General features: G+C 44.5%; 2 protein-coding genes across 2 annotated transcripts in view; both read right to left on the reverse strand.

Annotated features, from left to right (window-relative positions):
- The window catches only part of LOC135808387 (E-selectin-like), a gene marked incomplete at its 3' end in the record, with an annotated part of 47,395 nt that extends 44,800 nt beyond the window's left edge, over positions 1–2,595 (reverse strand). Inside the window, 1 exon segment of the mRNA XM_065321571.1 lies at positions 2,571–2,595.
- LOC135808386 (P-selectin-like) overlaps positions 1–2,731 on the reverse strand; it is a 71,948-nt gene extending 69,217 nt beyond the window's left edge. Inside the window, exon 1 of the mRNA XM_065321570.1 lies at positions 2,570–2,731. The gene's annotated coding sequence lies outside the window, so the exon portion shown is untranslated. The remainder of the gene's footprint in view (positions 1–2,569) is intronic.
- Positions 2,732–12,499: the final 9,768 nt, after the last annotated feature.

A 12,499-nucleotide genomic window follows, 5' to 3' on the forward strand; every position in this document is an offset into this window, starting at 1 on the left:
TAACCACTGAGCTATGGGACCAGGCTGAACCTAGAAGGCGCTGACAAGTTTTTCACTCCAAAGGCAGCTCACAACACGTGCCACACATATGCCATCAGTATGTGTGGCACGTGTTGTGAGCTGCCTTTGGAGTGAAAAACTTGTCAGCGCCTTCTAGGTTCAGCCTGGTCCCATAGCTCAGTGGTTAGAGCATTGCTCATGACAAGCGGGGTCCCAGGTTCGAGTCCTGGTGGGTCTGGCGTTTTTTTTCTCTTTTCAGGCAGTTCACTTCCCCGACTGATCCTTTGAATATTAATAATAATAATTTTATTAGTGCAATTAGGAGTATAATCGATGCAGACATGGCCAGACAACAACGAGTTCATGGAATTTTTAAGGATTTTTTATGTTATTCAAAATCGATTTTCGTGTTCCTTTTGATAAAAATCCTTAAAAATTCCATGAACTCGTTGTTGTCTGGCCATGTCTGCATCGATTATACTCCTAATTGCACTAATAATAATAATAATAATAGGTAAACTGTTTCCTCTGAGACAAAAATGCGATAATACTCATAAAAAGGACACACTTCAGGCTCATTACAAACATCTTGAAAGTTTTTGTCTTCACAAGTATACTTTCAAGCCTTCTCATCAGGTGAAATACAGGCAAGGGAAAAGGAACAGGAACAGTGGATTAAATACAGTAAGAAGGTGGTAAAACAGCGCCAAAAAGAAAGAAAGAAAGAAAGAAGATAGCTAAAGTAAACAGCGAAAATTGCAATAATGACACAAAGGTGCAAATGCGAGAAAACTCAATAAGCGCGACATGACTCGTTAGTTACATGTATGTCCAGTGGTTGTCTCTTGTTGTCGCACTACATGTCGCGCTTATTGAGTTTTCTCGCATTTGCACCTTTGTGTCATTATTGCAATTTTCGCTGTTTACTTTAGCTATCTTCTTTCTTTCTTTCTTTCTTTTTGCGCTGTTTTACCACCTTCTTACTGTATTTAATCCACTGTTCCTGTTCCTTTTCCCTTGCCTGTATTTCACCTGATGAGAAGGCTTAAAGTATACTTGTGAAGACAAAAACTTTCAAGATGTTTGTAATGAGCCTGAAGTGTGTCCTTTTTATGAGTATAATAATAATAATAATAATAATAATCTCTGCATGTTTTGGATCTTGTTGGGTGAAATACAGTAGTTGATATGATTTGAGCCTTCCTGTTCCCTTTTCTTTTTCACAGTTGTAATTTGTTTCTCACGAAAAAATCCGTGAAACAACGACACCTCAGAACACTTCGTGAAGTCGTCCAGCTCCACCTTTGGCCGGCCTGTTTTGGTAGGAGACTCGAAAGAAATAATGAACACGACTAACCATATCTTTCTCGGCATCACTGAGATTCTTACGAGCCGTGGAAGCAATTACATTCAGGCACTCAGAAAATGCAAACAAGAGGAATATTTATTTGAGACTTTCATTTCTGTTGAGACTTTCCTCACACCTTTTCATTTGCGACTTTGCGTGTTTTGCATCTTTTGTAATTCCCGCGGCGACGAAGAAAAACCTGAAAAACACATCTGAAAACCAGAAGACACTCATGCAAAACTCACAGCTGTCGTGCGCTACAGTACGTACGACTCGAACATATGAGTTCACGCGTCTATAGTTTGGAAATGGACTGTAAATACCATACGTCAAATCAGACCTTATCTTAAACTCAAGTCATGTCAGCCATTTTGCGAGTTTTCATGGGAAGCGCAGTGGTCGAAGTGCTAAAAATTTCGAAGTACGAATCGGTAGTAGTCGGCGCACGACGCCATCTCCTGTTCACACTCAAAATGCAGCTATTCTGTACGCTTGGGTTCCTGTGAGGCCTTTCCCAAATCGGCCGACCGAACGAGAAAGAAGGTGGGTGTGTATGTTTCCAATCTTTATTCTCACAATGGCCTGTGGTCAATAAGAGATACATGTATTAATAGTGTGATTTAATTAACATGGAGGGTTTGGAATGGAATGAGTCTTGTTGTTGTAGTCGTCGTCGTCGTCGTCGTCGTCGTCGTCGTCGCCGTCGTCGTCGTCCTCGTCGTCGTCGCCCTTGCCCTCGTCGTCGTCGTCGTCGCCGCCGCCGCCGCGCTCCGCCACCGCCACCACCGCCGTCGTCTTCGTCGTCGTCGTCGTCGTTGTTGTTCGTCGGTCCTATTCCGTGCTTCAGATGAAGTATTGAGTCACTCACTCAATGACCAAGTCAGTCTTCAGGAGGCTCGACGTCCGACATTCGGAGAAGACAATTTCTTCATTAGTAAGAGCGTTGCCGAAAATTAAGTGCGTTGGGTATACAATTGGACACATTGGGGGGCTGTTGTCGGCCAGCCTAAAGCTGGTATCGCAAGAAGCATTAAATTGTTTCAATTTTGATGACGCAGGAAATGGCGTAGATGTTTGAGCAAAGATTGCCTGAACTGAAAGTACTTTGTCAATATACTGGTGGCGGTGACGTGAACGTTACTCTTTGGACTTCTTTCCCTTTTCACCCTCATTTGCAGCGTACATGACTGTAGTGTGAACAACCTCTATCATTTCACTTACCTGAGCACGTAGGTGATGGACTGGACCATTGTCCACTGACAGTACATGAAGTATAGGAATGACCAACAAGCTTGTAGCCTGTGTGGCAGGAGAATGTAGCAATGTCGTATTCTTTGTGTGACGAGTAACTAACATTGCCGTTTGAAGGCGCGTATGGAGAGAGACAAGCCACCCCTGAGACAGTAGGTTGAAATAGGAAGATAGAAACACGTCAAAATCCAAGCCGATTTGGGGGTATATGGTAGGAAATGGAGAAATGAATTCTTTTTGCAAATTCATTTCCCTAAAGCGGACGTTCCCTTTTTACCCCAACCTTGATGTTTAATTTGTTTGAGGAAATAACGAACACTAAGCACATTACTGGAACAATTACAACTTGCCACAATAATTATAACTTGCTGGCATCCTGTATTGTTGTTTCACAATTCCGTTTTGAGAAAGATTTTCCTTCATCAATTCAATACCAAACCCAGTTCACTAGAAACTCTTAATCCAAATGTACATTTACCGGCAATTGTCGTGGGGTTGAGAATTATGTACTCGTCTCAATGCAGTGACTCATAGCTTACAAAATAATTCTCGTCGGAATACACTCCTGCGAGCTTAAAGGGAAAGTCAAGGCAAAAATTAAAATTTCACCAGTTGTAGTCTTCGGGGTTCTGAGTCGAATGGTCTTGGTCCAAGAAAGCTGAGACGCTCCCTTCCTACTTGAATCCCAATTGAACTCGGCGACATTCCACCGAAACTGGGTGACTGCGCCGTACTAGATGGGGATTTGTATGCAAAATGTCACTAAAAGCGCTATTTCGTTCTTATAAAAGCACGGATGACCGCGATTGGTCCATATGTTGTAGTCTTTTGGACGCTGAGTCGACTGGTTTTGGTCCGAAAAGGCTGCGATGCAGCGTTCCTTTATTCCCAATCCAACATGGTTGAACAAGCGGTCACGTGCTCCTGTGTACACCAGTCACCTGGTCACCGCGCCTGCAGGGTCCAACTTACTAGCCTGTTTGACCTTTTTTGGGTGCAGTCCTGTTACTCGAGTTGAACCTTGGTGTGAAAGTTGTCGCCTGCTGGCGCTGTGACTAGGTGATTTTGTTTATCCCACGCGTACCAGGTCCAATTGTAGCGTTCTGCTAGGTTGCCTTTCCAGGGGGACTCCACTGCTTGGACGACATCTGCCATAGAAAAAATTTCGGAGGCTCGGAATTTCTGCTTCAAACAGCCGAACTTGGCGTCGACACTACATCTAGTTTGACCAACTCGCATGAAATAAATTTGAATGCTGGTATTTAGGCCTGATAGCACACGCCAGCTGAAGTATGCCATGACTGATCGGTTCTTGTTCTGCCCAACGCAGTTATCAGCAGGAAACATCAAGGATGGCTCCTTGGAACGCTTCTCCAAATAATGGTGAAGCATGCTGATAACTGCGTTGGGACCATGAGGAAGCCATCCATCACAGTCAATGCTCTCTGCTTCATTGAACAAGTAATCTACTTGCTGATTGCGTGCCTCATCACAAATTCCAAATAGTTGTATCTTAAATCTGGACTTGAAATACAATGGGCCCATCTGGCGAGTGTGCTTAGGTAGCTCAAGCTGTTGGGCGAAGTCGAAAGTGGTGTGGGTAGAAGATGCCTGTGTATCTGTATCCGTTGTTTGGCTTTAATAGCTCATCCCTGGCATCACTAGTTGATTTGTTGTAGTACTGCCGTTATTCATCAGCCTCCTGCATGTGAGCTGAAAGTAGCTCCATAGCCAGGTGGGTGGTCTCCTCTGTCTTTGCATGCCTGACATTCTCACGCAGCTCCTCACAGCGTGCGCAAACATCAGATCTCTGCTTCATGATGCATATATCTGGGGTATAAGCTTTCCAAAGCCGTTTGAACGTGGTCAGACTTAGGTATTTGAATGTATTGGAGTAGATCTGCATCTTTACCACCGATCTTATGCAGGCAGAAATTTGTTTACATTGAAATTGTTTGTGAATTCTGATCAGCAGTTCTCGCTTCTTTTTGGATTGTAAGGTTACTTTCTGGTTGTGAATTTATCTCATTCGTTGTCACCTGTTATCATTGATTGGTGTAATTTTCTTTCAGCTCTCATTGCTCGCGCCAGATAGGGTCTAAATTACTACTTGCATTGTGCGTATATATATTCTATTGAGTTTGGAATTAGTTTTGATTCGGCGGTAATCCTATCTGAGGTGATGGCCAGAAAACGTTCAAGGACCAAGCTTTTATACATGAAAACAAGTTTTGCTAATGGTGTTCGTACTGAGTGCGCAGCTTACTCTATTTATTGCGTTAATTTCGTTTCTATCTCAACGTAAGCGTTTTAATAACAGTTAGGTAGTACATTTGTGGATTCGTCAAGCAAATAAACTCACGTAAGCATATCGGTATCTTTGTGCTTTCAGTGGCATTCGTACATGCAACCCGAGGTTCACCGATTAACTTGTACCCTGAGTTGCAACTCGCGGTAAATACTGGTGCATTTCCAGAAAGCGTTCCACGAGGAATTGTAAGGGATGATTGGCAATCGTAAGCTGTAGTGAAGGTGGAGAAGACAAAAGGCAATGTGTAGCCTTAGCTACACCCCTACAGTATAGCATCCCTTCCGCAGTGACCAAACCTTTGTGTACCCTACCATGTCACTTGATGAGAATCTAGACTTAGCCCTTGTGAGATTCAAAGACCTAATTGACCTGGGTGAGCGGAAATCAGTAGACCAACCCTAAACCTGTTCTCGCCCAGAACTCGTTAAAGAACTCTGGAACATGGGTGTAGGAGTGCTGCCGGAGTCAGCAAGTCCAAACAGTACGTTGGAACAATAGTATAATGTGTTTCAACCTTGTCCATGGAGATTATCATCATGAGAGAAGAAAGGGACTGCAAAATGTTGGAAATCCAAGAGCTGATGCCCGAACACCTAGAGCTTCGTCCACAGCGGTCTTCTGTACAGTCAACTTCGCCAATAACGACATTCGGCGGGGCATCAGAAAAGTGTCCTTATTCGCGAAGTGTCCTTATAACCGAAGTCCCATTTGAATGTATGTGAACCCATATTTTGTATAGTATGACACGCATATCAAAATCAAGCTCTTTTCTTGCTCTATGTCAATGTGTACTTTATTTTCATATTGCAGTTGAAAGGAACTAAAAATTCAATATGCAAGGGAAATAAATTGAAAAATATGCCTTTTTGAGCCATCTACCATGATCTACAGGGCCAGGGCCTAGGGACAATGATGTACATGTACATGTATGATGATTACTGTACAATCATGTACTAGTACAACTACATGTAAATGCATGGTAGAATCCAACACTGGTAAACCAGCATTAGATAAACCTTGTTGTAGTTCACGCAATTGTTAGATTGACAGCATGAAACAAGGTGGAGGACACTCTGTGTTCGAAAACAGTGACCTTACTACAACCTCCCGGCGCGGTTGGCAGAGCCCCAGTCCCTGCGGTACCCATATGGTTCAAATGGTCCGCAGGGACCGGGGCTCTGCCAAGTGCCAACCGCGGAAGGTTGTAGTAAGGTCACTGTTTTCGAACACAGTGTCATCCACCTTGTTTCATGCTGTCAATCTAACAATGTACATGCATGTACATGTACATGTAGGTGTGCTGGTAAATTCAACACTTTTGAAGCAAAATAAAAAAGGAAGAAAAAGCCCCCCCCCCCCCCCCTTGGCTGCATTTTCTTTTCTTTATCCATCACCATAGTATACAGGTTCTGGACTTCTGGTACTTCTGCATGACAGATACATGTACCTTTACATGTACCGGTACTTGACTGACAGGTACTTGAAATAGCTGTCAAAAGCCCAGAAAGTCGTTATTCAAGCAGTGAATATGACCTCGGGGCACTAAAAGCATGTCGCTATTCGCGAATTGTCGTTATTCAGATAGTCGTTATATCCGAAGTTGAATGTATACAGTTAGATGGGACTTTGCTCCGGGCATGGAAATTCGGTCGTTATTCGCAAATTGTCGTTATATCCGCAGTCGTTATTGGCGAAGTTGACTGTACCTGCACCTTTATCACACCACACCGTACACACGTACACATACCAACAAAACGGGGTCCGGGACCTCCAGCTGCGAAGTCCTACAGGGATACTGCACGCACCCCTCAAGCTGCAACAACACAAGGTTTTGAAAAGGTTTGAAAGTACACTTGTGAAACCGAAAACTTTTAGGATGTCGTAAAATGCCTGAAGAGTGTCCCTTTTCTGAGTACTATCGCATTCTTGTCTTTATCTCTACGTATGTCTACTCTAATGTCAAGCTCACCTTTACACTCAGCAGGACCAATACCGCGCCAATCCCATGAGCCTTCCGGCAAACAGTTACCTACACGATTTCCCATAGCGCCCAAGTAGTATCCAGATTCGCAATCATAGACAACTTGCGATGGGAAAGTTGTACCTGATGGATATATAACCACTGCATTATTCAAGGTCACTGACCTGTTGCAACTCCGTTGGCCGAAAGCTACACATTCAGTGGAAACACAGACACGGACTCCGATGTTAACACTACAGACTGAGATAAATCAAGAAGTAAATCTCTTTCCGAAGAGCAAGACCAAAAGTGATCCAGTGCGCTAACATTACATTGCAATACCCATCACACACTTTGATATTCCCAAATGAAGATCACTTATAGTGAACTTGTTCTTTCCTGTGTCAGAGTATTTTGTCCGCACCCAGAAGTGTTTGCATGGGTCCAGTTGTTTTTACACTTCTGAAGCAGTAGTCTTCGCGAGCCGTGTCTCCAAAGTGCTCGTTTGCAGCCACCTCCAGCCCAGGCTTCACAAGCAACTGAGTTTTACTTTCATTGATAATCTATCCATAATCTTCACCATGTTTTTTCAAACTATCGTACCACACGCGGAGCGGACCAAACTTCCCCGCTGCGGCAGAGTCGTCCGCATACCATCCTTGGCAGACTCTATCTGCAGAAGCAAGCAACGAGTTGACCAAAGTGTCAATGCAACAGCGTATATTGCCATTCATAAAGGATCACCCTGTGTGGCTCCCTCACGAGACCGGATGCTTCCACCTCCAGATACATGCAACGTTGCTGGAGACTGGTAAGTATTTGTAGTTATTTGAGATAGTGGAGGGCACACCCTGGCATTGTTGTGAAGGGCGGGGCATCGATTGAGGCTATTGAATGCATTCTGGGCATCCACCAACAACAAAGCCTCCGTTTCGTCATGCTGAAAAGCAATTTCCATTGCCTGGTGCATCGACTCAAGACGCGTGTGTTCCTAGTTGGAACAATCAACTTCATGACTATTATCGCCGAAGTCGCAACTTCTAAGTTCGTAAATTTAGTTATATGTACATAATATACAGATTAGACACCCTTAGCAAAAAACGTTATATTGTAACGGTATTATGGTAAGGGGGAAAATACCGTGATTTGGGTTCGACCTTTACCAAGATGCACGCTATTTTTAGTACGCGGTTGCCACGAGAATAGCTTTGATTTCGCGCGGTACAAACATTTTTGTCACCATATACGCGATACAAGGTGAAATGCGTACGGACTATGCAATATTATGCCAAAACACGTACCGTTGGTCACAACGATAAATCAGCCCCCATAACGTTTATACGCTGCAGCTTCAACGCTATTTGGCTGATCAAGGTACGAGTACCGTAAAAAATAGCGTTACCGTTGTTTGCTAAGGGTGTCTATTGAGTAAATATACCGGTATGTAGAGCCGAAGAATATATTGCAATTACATACAAGTATAAGTACCGGCATAAAAACCGAGGTCCCCGTAGGCATGTGCGGGTAATGCTAGCGTCATGGCTGGCATTACAGTCCCTTTTTTCCAGGTGGCATAATGCTGGCATTATAACACCATCTCGCATGCAAAATTGGCATTACAAGCATAATTGCCGCTCGACAACGGTGTCATGCATGACGCTGGCTAGGTCCAGTTCCGAAATTCGTGCATCTAAACCCATCCGGCTTCCTCCGGAGTAGGCCTCGACCAAATATGCTAAAAAGGAGCATATGAGCCGCGCCAAGCTAAAAAGTGGCTTAGTGTTTTGCCAACAAATCGAGAAAATCACCAAAACGTAACAGTCGGCAAAATTCTACTCGAGCGCAGTCGCGAAAATATTCACTTTCGAGCATCCTTTCAAGTCAAAATAATAGTTTGCAAGTGGAGAAGAAGGAAGAGACCTTTGAGCAACAATTCTTCAGTGTTCGCTCTTTCATCGTTGTGGGGATTTCTCGGCGCTGCCAGAGATCGTGGAGCGTTCTGGAGAATGTGGAGGCGAGCAGGATGACACTCTGTCTCCTTTAGCGCCCAACCCTAGTTGACGAGGAAAAATCGATCATTCATAGTGGCTGTGGTTCTCATCGTGGCCACGACTAGTCTAGAGCGGCTGGTATACCTATGTGGAGACGTCTACAAGCCGTCCGGCCATCACTCGGACAAGCTCTCTAGTGAGTTGGATCTTGCTGCGATGTTTCACTTCGTTTCGGGTACCTTCAAATGTTCATGACGACTCACAAAATCATTGAAGGATATGAAAATTCGTGTTGCGTGATGAAATGACATGAGATGCATAGATCAATTATTTCTTCTTTCTTGGATTTTCTAATCAGAACACAAGTGCTCGTTCTTCTTGTATTGCTTCCATACCTGCTAAGCTTTGTCTCCACTTGGTGTCCCATGTTTTCTGGAGTAGGTCTTCATAATTATTATCTTAGTTTCACTGATACCATGCATGCTGTGACATGTGCGCAATGTATGCTCATTTATGGCACATATACATTTCAGATGGGCACCAAAATTTCCTTGATGGTAGTTGGATAGGTAGACATCACTTAGGCATGAAAAAAGAAATTTCAAAAATTTATGCCTAAGCCACCTTTTTGCTTGGCTCGGCTCATATTATGCTCGTCGCATATCAGGGAAAACGTCCATAATAATGCCAAAGGCTTAGCAAGATATGCAAAAAGATATTTATTTTATTTATATATTTATTTTATTCCAAGCAATATATGGCTGGGGTAGCCAATGACCACTTTGCGTGGCGATTGCAGGGTTTTTATAGCCAACCATGGCTAACATGGAAAAGAGTAAGAAGTCAAAAAGAAAAGGAAAAGAAGAAAGAAGCAAATATGGACTAGAATTGTGGTCTACTGGTAAAGCAAAGCGTTCCTGAATGCTGTTAAAGTAGAAAGGCCCTTTGTCTCCTGGTGCAGCTAAAGCCAATGCAAATAGCCATTGAAAAGGGGGGAGTGTAGCAGTAGTAGGTGCGGGGCAGGTTCTGGGCCACTTTTTGACCTTTGACCTTTGGGCCAAATAAGGCACACTGTGTCGCTCGTGCTTGGTCTGGCCCCGGGACTCCCCCCAGGGTTCGACCTTTGGCCCTATCATGCCATAAATGTCGTCATGTTCTTTTCCGTGGCGACCGTGCACTTGTGCACGTTCGGTGCATTCGCACCAGGGAGTAGTAAAATACGTACTACTCCCTGATTTGCACATCGTAGATGTGCAGTGACATATTGCGCATGCGCGCATAAGCACGCGGAGCGTGCGACCTTCAGTGGCCCTGGGGAAAAGACGCAGTGCAACAGAAGGTGGACTAGTACACGTGTCGTTATACTGTGTGATAGCCGACCTCATATACGCTGTACGGGGAGATTTTTCCTCAGTATGTTGTAGGCAGTGCTGGAGGTGACGTGACGATGGCGGAGCCAAGTGCAAAACGATCCAGGCAGCCCAGACAGCCCACCTCGAGTGCCGTGCGTGGTTTTTGAAAAAGTTTTCTTTGCCAGGTTCAGGCACTGATCCTCTCGTCTTTTTCAGCAGCCATCATGACGAGCTCCGACAGGTTCTGCTCGAGGAGCTTCAGTCTCACCCGTTCAAGGTGGTTTTAGTTTTGAGGGTGGAGATGACACGCGAGTCGGCCACAGGTAGTATGTCTGCCTTCCCGTTTTTTAGAAGTAGACCGGCTCGGATCCTCAGCGAAGGGGATATTGATAGTGCAGTCAAGACGATGGTGGCGAGGATCACTGGTCTTATTGATAAGTGGGTGCAGAACGGATCCGACTGGACCGTTTCTCGAGTGAGACAGCTGGATGTGTCGACAGCAAAGTACACTCCTCTTCGAGGTGAATTTCTGTTCATCCGGCAGTGTTTGTTCGAAGCCTGTCGAATTTCTTGTGGAAAGTTGTAGATGTATGTTTTGTACCATATGTACAGTTTTTCGTGATTGTCGAGAGGGTGTAGTTGTGATGTGGTGTTACTCTGAGCAAAGCCTTCGTTGTATTTTTGTGGTGTACTGTAGGTGGTGCAGCTGCTATCCCGCCGAAATTAGAAAAAAAGAAGGCCATCATTAACGTAAAGAACAACGATGACAGGTGTTTGATGTGGGCGTTGTTGTCAGCGCTGCACCCCGTCGAGCAGCATGCTGAGCGTGCATCCAAGTACACCCAGTATGTGGAGGAGCTGCGGTTCGACGGTGTAATGTTCCCTGCAACGCTCCGTGATGTATCCAAAGTGGAGATACAGAATGGTCTTGCAATCAATGTGTTTGGGTACGAGGGGAATCTGTACCCACTCTATCTCAACGAGCGACAGGAGACTCCCATCAACCTCCTTCTTCATGACAACCACTTCACATGGATAAAAAACTTCAGTCGTGCATGTGAGAATAAGAACAGACACGCAACACACTACTGCTTGTGATGCCTCTCCGCACACAAAACAGCAGACTCCCTGCAGCATCACAGCGAGAGATGTCAGGTGATGAAGCCCGTGCCAGTCGTCATGCCCACAGCAAAGGACAGCATCCTCAAATATACAAATTTGAAGCACAGGATGGTGGCTCCATATATCATTTACGCTGATACGGAGGCCATCATTGAGTCGATGGAGGAACAGCATGGCAGCAGCACTGTATGCATAGCACGTCACGTGCCATGCAGCATCAGGTATGTTTGTTTTTGACTAATGTTTGCTGTACTCGGGCCTACACAGTGCTTGCTGTTATTCCTTCTTGTCTTGTTCTCCCCTAATTGTGTTCGTGTTGTAGTATGTGCATTTTGTGTGATTCCATTCTTTCAAAAATCACTTATTCTTACTTTCCTTCTTTTATGCTCTTGTAGATATGCTGCCATCCGATCCAACGGTGAAGTCCGGGGCGAGTTTGACGACTGCAGTGAGAATGCCATTCACAACTTTTTCGACAGTCTCAAAGAGTTGGAAGGTAGTATCCAGGAGGATTTGGCTGATATCAAGCCAATCCGCATGACAGCAGAACTGGAGCTTGAGTTTCAGAACGCAGTCAACTGCTGGATATGTGACGAAGTACTTGGAGAAGATTGTGTTCGTGATCATGATCATCTCACTGGTAAGTATTATAATTTTTTGTTTATTTTTGTTGTTTTGCAGTTGTGTGTAGATATGCGCATGATGTGTATAGTGCATTTTCATGTCTTTGTAGCTGTTTGCATCTGTGTTTTATCACGGTGTATTGAATTGTATTGTCTGTGGTATCACCTTCACTGTAGATGTTTACTATGTTTGTGTATTCCCCTCTTTCTGAATATCTGCACAGGCAACTACCGTGGCGCTTGCACACTACCAGTGTAATATTCAGCTGAGTATCTACCAGATCGCCAGATCTTTCCGGTTGTGTTTCACAACCTGAAAGGGACGATGCTCACCAAATCACCGCCCACATTGGTATGACCGAGGTTGAAGAGGGTGAGTACGAGGACTCTAACCAGCGTAAGCGGATTAAGAAGGCTGGTGAGAATCAGTGTCATCGCCAACAACAGAGAAAATATATTTCATTCAAGTGGCGTCAGTACCGCTTCATCGACTCCATGGCTCCTTGATCTCCTCTGGACTCGTTGGTGAGCAACACCCGGA

Source organism: Sycon ciliatum, chromosome 2 (assembly GCF_964019385.1).
Source record: "Sycon ciliatum chromosome 2, ocSycCili1.1, whole genome shotgun sequence".
NCBI classification, from domain to species: domain Eukaryota; kingdom Metazoa; phylum Porifera; class Calcarea; order Leucosolenida; family Sycettidae; genus Sycon; species Sycon ciliatum.